Source organism: Neofelis nebulosa, chromosome 17, assembly GCF_028018385.1.
Source record: "Neofelis nebulosa isolate mNeoNeb1 chromosome 17, mNeoNeb1.pri, whole genome shotgun sequence".
Taxonomy (NCBI): Eukaryota; Metazoa; Chordata; class Mammalia; order Carnivora; family Felidae; genus Neofelis; species Neofelis nebulosa.
The window spans coordinates 60,868,635-60,881,045 of NC_080798.1; the positions used below are offsets into that span (position 1 = coordinate 60,868,635).

General features: G+C 66.9%; 1 protein-coding gene across 2 annotated transcripts in view; it reads left to right on the top strand.

Moving 5' to 3' along the window:
• The window catches only part of ZNF469 (zinc finger protein 469), a 113,957-nt gene that overhangs the window by 60,880 nt on the left and 40,666 nt on the right, over positions 1 to 12,411 (top strand). The window contains exon 1 of one of the 2 annotated variants that reach the window (XM_058706105.1): positions 6,367 to 6,670. The exons of the other annotated variant lie outside the window; for it this stretch is intronic. The gene's annotated coding sequence lies outside the window, so the exon portion shown is untranslated. Of the gene's footprint in view, positions 1 to 6,366; positions 6,671 to 12,411 lie in introns of those variants that run through there. 2 annotated transcript variants of the gene reach the window in all.

Here is a 12,411-nt window from a genome sequence, read left to right on the forward strand (position 1 = left end):
GGCGACCGAGGGCTGGGCCAGCAGAGAGGGATTGGGTGATGCAGAAGGCCAACTGCTCTTCTCTGGCTGTTGTGACAGGGGTCTGTGGGGCGGGGACCCCACGTTCCACCACACATTGCGTGCCCATGAGGGCAGGGGCAGGAGGAGGGACCCGGCCAGGAGACACCGTCCGTGCCCGTCCTGGCCAGGACGGGCCCAGACCGTGGGGGCGGGCAGAGGTTGTCTCTCCCGGGGGCCATTCTGATTACGAACTGTGAGCCACAGTTGCCGGGGAGATGTGGGGACGTGTGACGGAGAAGGCAGTGGCCCGGGAAAGGTAGGGGTAACGGTCAGAACTGACATCCATTAGACTCTGAGTGCATGATGCCGACCGTCGGGCACCCAACGGGCCTCCAGGGACAGGGACTGGGGAACGGAGGCACAGCAGGAGGGCTTGCGGGGCTGCGGCCACAGACCTCTGCCGGCTGCCAGGGCCGTCACCACAGGAGAGACGGCGGCGACAGCCCGGCTTCACCCTCGCCCAAAGGCTCCCTTTCAGCCGTCCCCGAGCTCTCCGTCCGTTCATTCATTCAACAAACAGGACTTGTTCTGTGTCCAGCCTTGTTGTAGGCACTGAGGGTGCGGGGTGAGCAGGGCAGGCCTCACACCCCCGCGTCCCGGAGGAACTTCGTGCGAACCCACACACACGTGCACACGCGCGCACCTGCCCATCGTCGTCCCCTCCCGTCCTGGCATTGGTGTCCTCCTGGAGGAGGGTTCTGACGGGCCCCGCCCCCCGGGGGAGGCGGCATCAGTCTGTGGTGCCCGGCCAGGACGGGTGGGGACACCGAGGACAGCCCGCGCTCAGGCCCGGGGCTGCCCGAACGTCTCCCGGTGTCTGTGCTCCCAGACGGGGGCCCCGCTCGCCTCCGCCGGCTGGACACCCCGGGGCCGTCGGCCTATCGATGTCCCTTCGGAGACTCGAAGCCGTCTGACCGCCAGCCTTTGTCTCCACGGAGCCGCAGGGAGCGTCCCTGGGGCCAGTACGGCAGGTGGCAGAGGCACGAGGTTTCTTTAATGTCACTAACTGGAAGAAGACCTGGCTTGAGTCTGGGGCCAGAGCGGGATGGATAAGCCATTTGGAGAGAAAACGATCCCGGGGAAGCTTGCCACATTTTTTCTAGAAGAATGTTGGAAGTTTTGGTGGCCAGGTACGGAAAAAGAAACCCTGGGTACACTGAAGTCATTCACGGCAAGGGGAGCGAGGCGTTTACACAGGCCCAGGTGCCGGGGGCCCCCGCTGTTCGCAGAGCCGGCCCGGCCACAAGGGCCAGTTGTGTCCACACGCCTCAGCCAGTCACCCCGAGCAACACGAAAACACACATCAATGCGCCTTTGACAGCACGGCCTTCCTCACGGGCTCCGGATCGGTGACCAAGCCGAGCAAAATGTAAATCTGTAGCTGTCCCTCGGAGACGTAATTATACGAGAAAAAACAAGGACAGTGGCACGCGGACCAGGACAGCTGGCTCGTCTCCTGCAGCCGGGCCGGGACGCGGGGTGAGCGGGAGGAGGCCCTGAGGCCGGAGGCTGGGGCTGAAGGCCGCCGTCCTCCTCCTCCCTGCCCCGGGCAGGCCCCGGGCACTGCCAGCTCCTCGGGCCGCGCTCGGATGTCTCCACCCCAGGCCCTCGCGCCGCAGCCGCCCCGTGAAAGGGCCCATTCATGCGCCAGGCCGCTGGCTCGGGTTCCCGCGGCCGGGCCGGCCCCCGCTGCCTCTGTTTTCTTTTCATTAGAAGGATTCCCATCTCGAAGGCCCGCAAGAGGCTGAGCCCGGGATGCTCGGCTGAGCGTCGGAAGGCTCCCCGCGGCCCACGGGTCCCGGCACGCTCACGCACGAGTGTGACTTACCGGGGCGGATGGGGAGACTGAGGCTCAGGTCACGTGGCTGCCAGATGGCAGAGTTGGGGACTGGCCGGGGGCCGCCGGCTGCCGGATGGCCCCGCTGGGAGGAGCTCAGGAAGCACCGGCGTCCCGGGCCAGCGCGGAGGGCAGGGAGGGCTTCCTGGAGGCGGAGGAGCCGATGCTGGGAGAGGGGGGCGAGGTGGGCCTTGGGCCCCGGGAAGCTCTACACGCCCAGACCCTCTGCCGGACCTTGGGTCCCCGTGGCTGGCGCTGGCCCGCTCGTGTGAAAGCACGTGTTGGGGGGGGGGGGGGGGGGCATGCCGGTGTCTGCGTGTGAGACCCTCCTCGGGAAAGGCACCCCTTCCCTGGCCCTTTTTGCTCACAAGTGGGGCCATTTGGAGACAGGAAGACAGGACAGAAACCAGCGCTGGGTTCTGAGTCATGTGCCACCCTCAGTCTGGAATGTGTCCTTGGAAGGGTTCGCTGGGCTCTGGCCCCACCCGCCCGCCACTCACCCAGCCTCCCTCCCACCCGCTCGCCTCCTCCCTCCCTCCCTCCCTCCGTCCGCCCACCCCCCTCACAGCAGACCCCCGAAAATGCACAGGGTTTTTACATGTGGCCACGTGGGAGCTGAGCTGCCGCTGACCAGTGAGGTAAAGGTTTACTCATTTCCGTTTGTATGTTCCTTTCTGTGTTCTCGAACCTGTAGTTTTCTTTCTGACGCCCTGGCCCCGGGCTGGGTGCCTGGGGGCACGGGGCAGGGGTGGGGGGTGCGTATGAGGGCCAGACAGCGTCTGCTGCGGGACAAGCACCAGGGACCCCCGGCCGCTGTCAGGAGGAGCCCCACCTTGCCTCGGGGGGCTGGCAGCGCCCTCCTGGCCTCTCAATTCCTCCCTGAGCCGCGGGCACCAAAAACGCCAACTCTCGGCAGGCGGGCAGAAACTCAGAGAGGTCGCCGACTTACCCAAGGACTCACAGCTAGCAGAGAGCGGGGGGCGGAGGCCAGGCCCTCCGAGTTGTTGGGCTCCTCTGCGAATTCTGCCAGCACTGGTTGTGTTACCAACGTGGGGTCCTGGAGCCCGCCTTTCAGGAAGCGGGTACAGGTGCACAGGTAATTCCTCCGGAAGGGCCGGGTCGCTCATTCCCCGAAAGGGCTTGGGTTCCGTGCTTCCATGTTTGCTGAAGTGCCACTTAATGTGACGAGGCACAAGAGCCACCAAGTCCCCACACTCCCACCAAGACACCCGGGGAGAAGCGAGGGGCCACAGGGAGGCGTCTCCGTGAGGCGGAGGCATGCCCCCAAGGTCAGGGGCCCCACGTCCCTCGTGGCTGTGCCCTCCCCCTGGGTTTGGCAGGGAGTCGACAGGCATAGGAGGAGGTAGTCAAAGGTCCCAGATGGGCTGTGCTACTAACTCCTGGGTCCTTGGGATGGGGCCCTCCAGCCTCAGTTTCCCCATCCGGCAAGTGGGGGTAAGGGGCCTGAGGGAGCCCACAAGGTCACAGGTCAGACTTGCCACCGAAACCCCGGGAGGGTATAAACATCCAACATGCCACATCGCAGCCCCGGGCCTGGTCCCAGGTCGGACGTCTGTTCTCCCAAGGACGAGGGGCTTGGCCTCGGGGGTCCCACGGGGTCTGGTGTGGACTGCACACGGGGCGGGGGCAGGACGCTGCTTTCAAGGTGCGAGGCCGTCTGGACGGATGGGTGGCCGATGCCAAGGCCCTGTGAGTGTCAAGCTGGAGCGGCCATGTGACACTATGTCCCTGGAATTTGCCGGACGCTTCTCACTCCTCCCACCCCAGCTCTGGCTCTGGGTACGCGGTTTCATTTTGACATCAGGCAAAATTCAAGGGGATGACTCAGGAACCCTGACTGGCTTTCCCAGCACGCGCGGGGGCCCAGGCAGCCTCTGCCCCTTGAGGGCGGCCAGCGGTGGGTCTCGGGCCCCGGGCGGCACGGGGGCTCGGCTGGGGAGGGAGAGCGGGGCTTGATGTCCGTGACTTTGGGCAAGTTGAGTCAGGGCCCTGGCCGGGCCGTGTCCTGGTGCAGAGGGAGGCCCAGCACAGCCGGGCAGTTTCCGGTTCTGTTCTCAGAGCAAAGGAGCAGGGACTCCCCGTGGTCGAGACCCTGCCAGCCCACCCCCTGTCCACGGCACCCCGTGCGGGGACTGGGCGCTTCCTCCTGGGAGAGGTGGATGAAGTTACTGCCAGGCTTTGGGGACTGTGGAGGAGGGGACGTGTTGCCTGCACTAGGCCAGGGGGTGGGGTGCTGGGGTCCACCCCCAGGAGACCATGGACACTGGGGAACTGCTGACATTTGGGGCCAGATTCCTCTCTCTTGTGAGGCCCTCCCGTACATCGTAGGAGGTCTAGCGGCCTCTGTGGTCTCCGCCTGGTAAACGCCGTGGCAGCCTTATAGCTGGCCCAAAAATGTCCCCAGATGTTGCCAAATGTCCCCTGGGGGGCGTAGTCGCCCCCATTTGAACCTTGCTGGGTTATACAAAGTAGGTGGGCCGGGAGGGTCGGGGCGGGAGCCTAGGGCCTGTCCAGGTTGCGAGCGGGAGGGCTAAGCTCCCAGCTCTGTGGGACCGAGGCCCCGGGCAGGAGAGGCACGTTCTGAACCTCCCTGGGAAGGAGGAAGTGTAGAGACCCACCTCCTAGGCTGTCAGGTTCACGCGCTGAGCACCTGGCCCAGGTGGGCAGAGCCGATCCCCTCTCCACACTGTGGTCAAGGGTGCAGTACTAAGTGAGGTCTCTCCTGTCACACCCCAGGGGTGCTCCGGTGCGCCACAGGCTGGACAAACACACACACACACACACACACACACACACACACACACACACTGTGGGCTCCCTAAGAAGCAAGAAGAGACCCAGTGGGAAGGGTGAGGAAGCAAGCTCCATCTGGGAACTCTGTCTGAGCCAGGGGACCCCGCACTAGCAACTTTAGGAAACCAACTTGATTGAAATACCGATTACCTTGGGGGAGAGGGGGGGGTGGCGGTTCTCAGCCCCTTCCTGTGCCGATTTCCATGGCGAGGGAGATCCCAGGACCCAGAGGCCCAGGACGATGCCCCGGAAATGTGAGCTGAGGCTTGGGCTTTCTGAGCGCCAGGCAGGACCGGGCGGCAGGGCCGCGTACTCTCTCTCACCCCTCGTTCAGTTCAGGCTTTCAAGTCCACTGACAGGGATTTCTGGAAGCTCCTTCAGACGCGGTAACAAACAGCCACGGGAAAATTGACTTTGCTATGCAGCCCGTTTTAGCTTACTGTAAATTGTACGTGGACAGCTAAGGGCCCCACCAACTGCTGCGGACCGCAGGTGGGGCCAGGGGCCAGACCGTTCACTCCTTCCCAAGCCAGCGAGCGGGACTCTGGGCCAAAGGCCCTGTGTGTCACCCATACCTTGCTTTACATGATAAAGGTGTTCCTAAGGGGGTGTGAATTTTGAACTTGGGTAAGTTAAAGCAAGCTTGCAGGCTCTCAGGGGGACATTGTTCAAAGGACCAATTCTGAAAGTATGCCTTTCTACAAAGTGAAGACCCCACCCCCCACCCCAACACACAATTTCACTCCTCGGAGGCTCTGTGAGTCCCTGCCCTGGGGCTGTCTCAAGCGGAGGAAGGAGGGCGGGGCCCCTGTCCGTGGTCGCCTCCAGGGCCTTGCAGGGGACCCCTGCGGGCACACCAGGGAGCGGCGGTGTCCCACGCCCTGGGCCGTGGTGGCCTGGGGTAGGTGCCTTTGCCTTCTCTGGAGGACCTGGATGCCCTCATCTGTGAAGGAAACCGCTGAACAGATGGCACGTGGGGGCCCTCCCGCTCGAGGGCCCGCGCGGCTCCAGCTCCCACCAGCTGCGTTCCAGAATCCACCAGGCCTCAGGCTGGGCCAGGGCACCCAAAGTGAGGGCACTGAGGATTCAGGGAACCTCAACCCCCACCTTTGAGGCCTGAGCACCTCCTCCCAGGGTGCCTTCCAGGTGCCAACCTGGAGGACTTCAAAAGGTCTCCAGGCAGGTGGCAGGTGGCATGACCACCCCCCCCCCCCATCCTCCCTGCAGAAGCGGAAGGGGCAAGTATGTGAGGTGTCCCAACCTGTGCAGACAGGAGGCCGGGAGGGGGTGGGGGTGGAGGAGCCACCGGAAACCACACGGACACACTTCGGCCCCCCGGTTTTGAAAATAGTGCGGAGCGCGTCGGGCGCCTCCGAGCGGTTCAGCGCTGCCAGGCCGGGGTGGGCTGGCGAGGGGTGTGGGCCCCGGCTTGGTGGCTCCATACCTTTCCCATCAGGGACCCGGATCACCAGAGCGCGTCCCGTGAAACAGACACCTAGGAAGAGTGCTGCTAAAAATAGCTGGGGGGTGGGGGGTGGGGGGGGCGGGGGGGGGTGGGACGCAGGGGTTTGAAGTTTGTAACCGAAGCCGGCTGTGCCTGGGGGCCGACCGCGCGCGCTGCCCAGGGCTGGGCGGAGGGCCCCCCGGAGCACCCAGCCGCTGCCGGGAGCTTGTTCGCGAGGATTGGCCCCGCGCGCGCGGCCCGACCTGGGAAGCGGGTGGAGGCCGCTCCCCTCCTCTCCCCACCCCGCCCGCAGGGGCAGAGCGCGGCGCAGCAGCAGCGGCGGCGGGGCGGCTCGGTGCCCGGCGGGCGGGCGGCCCGTCTGCGCGGCCCGGGCGGCCTGCGGTCGGGATGAGGACTGCCCTCCGCGCCCAGAGCGCCGGGGCCGCCGCGGCCGTGCCGGGAGCTCGATCGTGTCCGCCAGCGCGGCGAACGGAGCGGGGCCCTCGGAGCGGGAGGTGAGTGTGGCCGCGCGGCGCCTGGGCAGTGCGCGCGGACCGGGGGGTTTGCGCGGCGGGTCACCTGGCCGCCCGCGACCCGCCACGTCCCGGGCGCCCTCGGCGGCGCGCTCCGGCGGGGCCGGGCGACCCTCCCCGCGGCCCCCCGACCCCGCTCGCCCGGCCCGGGACGCGCCGCGCCGCGAACGCCAGGGCGCGCCGGGGGCTCGGCGGGGGCCGCGGCGCTTCGAGGCCGGCCTCCGCCCTGCCCGGCGCCGCTCGCGGAGCCCGGGCCGGCCCCGCGGGGCGCTTCGCAAAGTGCAGCCCAGCGCCCGCCGCTGCGTGCCCGCCGGGGGCCGCAGAGCGGGGCCTCCGGAAAGCCGGGCCTCCGGGGAGCGGGGCCGGGGCGGGGGCGCGCGCGCGGCCGCGGGCCGGCTCATTCATTGCGGGCCGGAGCGGCTGCCCCCACCCCCACCCCCACCCCCGGAGCCCGGCTGCCGCCTCCTCCGGGCTGCCCCCGGGGCGTGCCGCCCCCGCGCTCGGCCGGGCGCGAGCCGGCCAGGGCGGCAGCGGGGGCAGCGCGCGGGCCCGGGCGGGTCTTTCGGGCGCCCGGGGCTCCCCGCCGCTGCGCTCTTGCGGGGAGGCCACGCGGCGCCCACACCCGGCCCGCGCCCCCGGCCGGCCGGGCGCGCCTAGGGAGTCGGGCCGGAGGGACCCGTGGGGACGCGGCGCCGCGCGGCGGCGGCCGGAAGGGAAGGCCAGCCCCGGGGCTCGCGGGGACTTCCCGCGGTCACCCAGACCCTGCCCCCGCGCCCTGGGCCACGGAGGCAGCGGGGTCGGAGGCACAGACGGGGCTTCGCTTGGGCTGGCCTCCTGCGCTCTGGCGGTGGCTGAGGCCCTTAACTCCTTGCGGACCGCTCTTCGGGCCGTTGGCTCGGGATGGGTAGGGACTGTGCCACGTGTTACTGTGTGGAAGGCTCGTATCCTGATCGGGGGTACCCCCAGTGTCGGTGAGGAAACCGAGGATCAGAGAGGTTAGGTAACCGGGCCGATGCCGCACAGCCAGAGAGCGGCAGGGGCCGGTGCCTCTCCCCGTGCCCTCACTACTGCCTGACGGAGCCCTCTCTGTGCCCCACGCCACCCCAGGAGCCCCCAACCCAGCAAGCCCCTGCCTCCCCGATAAGAAACCAGACAAGCAGGTAAAACGCCAGGTTGGTATCAGGCTGGGGCGGGGGAGGGGGGCGGCTGGCGGGAAGCTGGGACAGATTACAGTCTTAGGAAGGAAGGGCGGCCAGGGCAGCCCCTGAGGTGCCCAGGAAGGAGGGCGTGCCCTCGTGTGCCATGTGCCCGGCCTGGCAGCTTCCAGAAGCACAGGGCAGAGCTTGTCGAGAGCCTCGCCCGGGGAGGAGTGTGTGAGGCAGAAAGGAGGCTGGGGCACCTCCAGGGGAGCGTGCGGCCCCCACAGCATCTGGGCGTGGGGGGGTGGGGGGGAGGCACCGTCGAAGGGCGAGTGGCCCCTCTGCCTGTAGCCCGGGCCGGCTGCAGCCAGGGGCAGCGTGGGAGCCGGCAAGTCCCGGGACTTCAGGGTCAAAGACAACTCAGAGATCAACTTAGAGACAACTCCCTCATCACTGCCCCAGTTTCCCCCAGACCCTGCCTCCAGGTTACTGCCTCTGCTTGAATACCCCCATCGCCGGGGACCTCACTGCCTGTCACAGCCACCCATCCCATGGTCCCACCCCTACAATGTGCCGGAGGTTATGAGAAGGCTGTGCTGCAGATTGAGGGAAAAGCCTCCTACCTGTGGTTTCCGTCGACTCCGGTCCTGTCATCCCGAGGAGCACACGGCACATCGGGTTAAGTCTTACACACGGTTGGCTTTGGAGAATGTTAATAGAGAGATTATGTCCCCTTGAAGCCTAATCGTGTCGGGTCCTGCACCTTTTCTGACTTGACATTCCGGGTCAGGCATCATCCCGCCTCCCTCCCTGGGAGAAAGTCAGCGGGTCTCCTCCCCGACTTCACGTCCGCTCGACACCGGGGTGGCCTGGAAGCAGAGACCTGTTCCCACCTCCTTTCTTCTGGAACCCCGCCACCATTGATGGTGCCAAAGAGACATCAGTTCACACTGTGGATTCCTCCGGAGCCCGGAGACTTCCTAGCCAAGCCCCACCCCCACCTTCCTCCTGGCTTTGACTCTTACTGAGATTCGGTTACCCGTCTGCTTTCTCTCCAAGATGAGGGGCTCAGAGTTCAGGGGAGGTGGTGCGGTGGGGAAGGGTGCAGGATCCAGAAGCAGCTGCCCGGGGCTGTGTGGGCAAGCCCCCAGCGTCCCTGAGCTCGATGTCTCCATCAGGAGAGTGGGGAGACCTGCCCGGGCCCAGGGGCGGGCCGAGGTACCGGGCACCCACAGCACGGGCCTGACACGCTGCGAGCACAGCAGACGCTAGCTCTGGTGGGTCCCCCCCCCCCCCACGCGGCCGGGGAGACCCGCGGGGCCCGTGGGAAGGACCCTGCAGGCGCAGCCGGGGCCCTGCCGGGGGCTCCTTGCCCACTTCTCCCCGGCCCACCCCAGCCGGCTGGCCCACCTCCACTTTGGTTCATTCTACATGGGTGCAGAAGGGACGAGACCGGGAAGGGTGTGACCAGCTCCCCGTCCCACTGCTGCCGACAGCTAAAGCTGGAAACCTGCATTCCAGGCTGGCCGCCGTCCCACCCCGTTCTCCTCCCTGACCGCAGTCCCCGGGGCCCATTCTCGGGACGCTGCTCCCCCTTTCCACCTCCTGCCTGTGACCTCACACCCCGCCCCCCCACCGGACACCCAGCATCCTGTCTCCCTTCTCCACCTGCCAGCCGCCTCCTTGCCATGGCGTGTGGTCCCCTGCCCCGTCAGAACTGCCCTCTGCTCCGCCCTCAACCCTTCCGGCATCCCACCCTTCGTCGGGGGTGGGCAGTCACATGTCCGCCTTTCAAAGCCCTGTCCCTGCCGAGCCCGACGGAGGGGCTCTCGGCCCACACTGGCCGGGGGATCCTGGGGTCCTGTTGCCAACCTAGTTCTCTGATAGAACCCGCTGACTGTGTTGGAGGCTGAACGGAGCGTGGTGGAGGATGTAGGATAGAGACGGACGGCCTCGCAGGTGCCAAGGTCCTGTTTCTTTGGCCTGTCCCTTGCTGGTTTATCCTCACTGTGTCTCCGTAGCCGTGGCTGGGGTGACAGATACTGTCCTCGGGGACCGATTGCAATCTTATACTTTAGTCCCGCCGTGAGGTCAGCTGAGGACCCACCGTTTCCCTGGGTAGAAGGAAGAGTGGGCCTGTACAGTTGAGCAGGTCGTTCACTACACAGGGACACCCAGCCCAGACTCTGCTTAGCAGGCGTCTGCACGCTGTGGGGCCGTGTCCACCCAGGGAGCCACCCAAAGGTACCCAGAGCGGGAGCGGCGGTCACACTTTAGACCGCTGTCCTTGCTCCTGAGGACGTCACTCGCATCCTGTCACATACGGGCGCGGGAAGCCGCCCCTTCTGGGGGCCGGAGAGGCAGACCTCTATCACCGCTGGCCTCCTCCCCCGTCGGTGCTGCCGAGCGTCCGGGACCCTCAGTATTGTGGGTCAGCGTCCCTCTCTCGTAGATGCTCCCTTGGCCCCGGCACGTCAGGCCAGCTCTGGGGAGGGCTAGGAAGCGAGGTGGCAGGCCAGGCAGGGGACCCCCCCGTCCCGCTTCCCAGCCACCAGAGAGTGAGGTCAGCGACTCCATTGGCCGTTTGGGGGCCGTGACCCCGGCGTCGAGCTATAGGTTTTCTGCTCACTACTCACCCAGCCCTTGTCGGGATTGAGATGGTCTCTGAGAATGACACCCCTGTTCACACAGATCAAGCTTTGGGAAGGAGCGTCCCAAATAGAAGCTCCGCGTATGACCGCGGGGTGGGGGGTGGGGGGCGGGGAATGGCAGGGCTCGTCCGGGGCCCCGGGCTTTGCCGGCCAACCCTGATGGTGGCCCCAGGCCGCCTTGCCACCCTGTTTCCCACCACCCAGTGCTCGAAGCCTCTGGGAGCCGCCGCGGAGCCGTGCCCCCTCCCCCAGGGCGGCCTCCTCTCGCGGGGGGCCTGGAGGGGGAGCAGCGTGGGCGCGGGGACCCCTCGGAGCCCCCGGCCAGCGCCCACGCCCTGGCTGCGAGGCCAGGACTAGGCAGCGATGCCCCACGGGGGCCGGGTGAGGCTGCCTTCCGGGCACAGCCGGACCCCAGGGACGGCGGCCAGCGAGGGGCGGAGGCCGCGGGGCCGTGAGGGGGCGCCCACGACAGCGGCCCCCTCCTCACCCCTCGGGCCCTGCTGCAGGGTGGGCGGGACAGGGCAGGACGGGGACATTCCATCCCTGGCCGCCTGCTCCCAGCCTGTGTCCTGACTCAGGGCTCCTCACAGGGCCCGTGTCCCAGGCAAACAGGCCAAACAAAATCCACATTCATGAGCGGCCACTGAGGCTTTCCGACGGCCTGGGTACAGATGCCGCCTGCAGATGCGGCCGCTGCATTTTCCACATTCCTGCAGGGCCGCTGGGCCAAGGTGTCCGTGTGCAAACAGCGCCCGCCCCCCCCCCCCCCCGGCCCCCGTGTGGCTGGCCGGGAGCCGCCCCCTGGGGACCCTGCAGAGCGGGGCTTCTCTGGGCTCGTGCTGGCGGGTGTTGGGGGGGGTTGGTGCCGAGACCCCTGACTGGACGGGGCGGAGGGAGCCCGGGACCGGGGCCGGGTGCTGGGGGACGTGTGCCCTCGGCAGGGGCGGTGTGCCGGCTGCTGGTGGGCCATCCCATGTCCTCGGTCAGCCCGGCACGGTGGGGACACCTCGCACGGCACCCGGCTCACCCTTTTAAAGGGCAAGTGCTGTGGTTTTAGTGCCTTCACGAGGCCGTGCGACCACGACCACTGCCTCCTTCTAGAACACTTTCATCCCCCCGAAAAAAACCGTGCACCCTGCGGCGGTCACACACACACACACACACACACACACACACACCCCGCCGGCCCCCGTCGGCCCTGGAAACCACGACTCCACTTTCGGCCTCTCTGGATTTGCCTGCTCAGGACATTTCACATGAATGAAATCACAGTGTTTTTCTTTCTGCGACCGCCTGACGTTTTCTGGTCGTAACGTCATCACGGGGCGTCCGCGTTGTGGACGCTTCGGTGCCTCGTCCCTTTTTGTGGCTGAGTAATACTCCGCTGTGTGGCCGGACCCCGTGGCGTGCATCACATCCACCGGCGGCTCTCGGCTGCCGTGAACGGTGCTGCCGGGGGCATGTGTGAGCGAGTCTTTGTGGGGCGTGTCTCTGTACTTCTCCAGGACGGGGTCCGGGAGCGGGACCCCGGGGTCCGCGGCGGCACACAGATGGGGAAGTCGGGGCAGAGAGAGTGGCAGTCACAGCCTCAGGGACTGTCCTGCGGGACCCTCTGCCCTCTGGCCCCTGCCCCAGCCTGAGGCTTCTCCTGGGCACCCGCTGTCTACACACGTTTCCCGTCCTCTTCCTCACAGCGTCCCTGGAGGGAAGGGCCCAGACCCTCAGGGAGGGACCTGCTACAGTGCCGGAAACTTCTACCGCTCTTCCTTCTCCCAGCCTTCCCCGCACACTGCAGAGAGGGAATAATCGCATGATTATGGGGCACTGACCCCAGGAGACCCAAACATCACTCACCGAGGTCTGGTGATCAACGGGGCTTTAGCTCTGGCCTGCCCCAACCCGGACCCAGGGACCCCCGAGCCTGTCCTGTGGC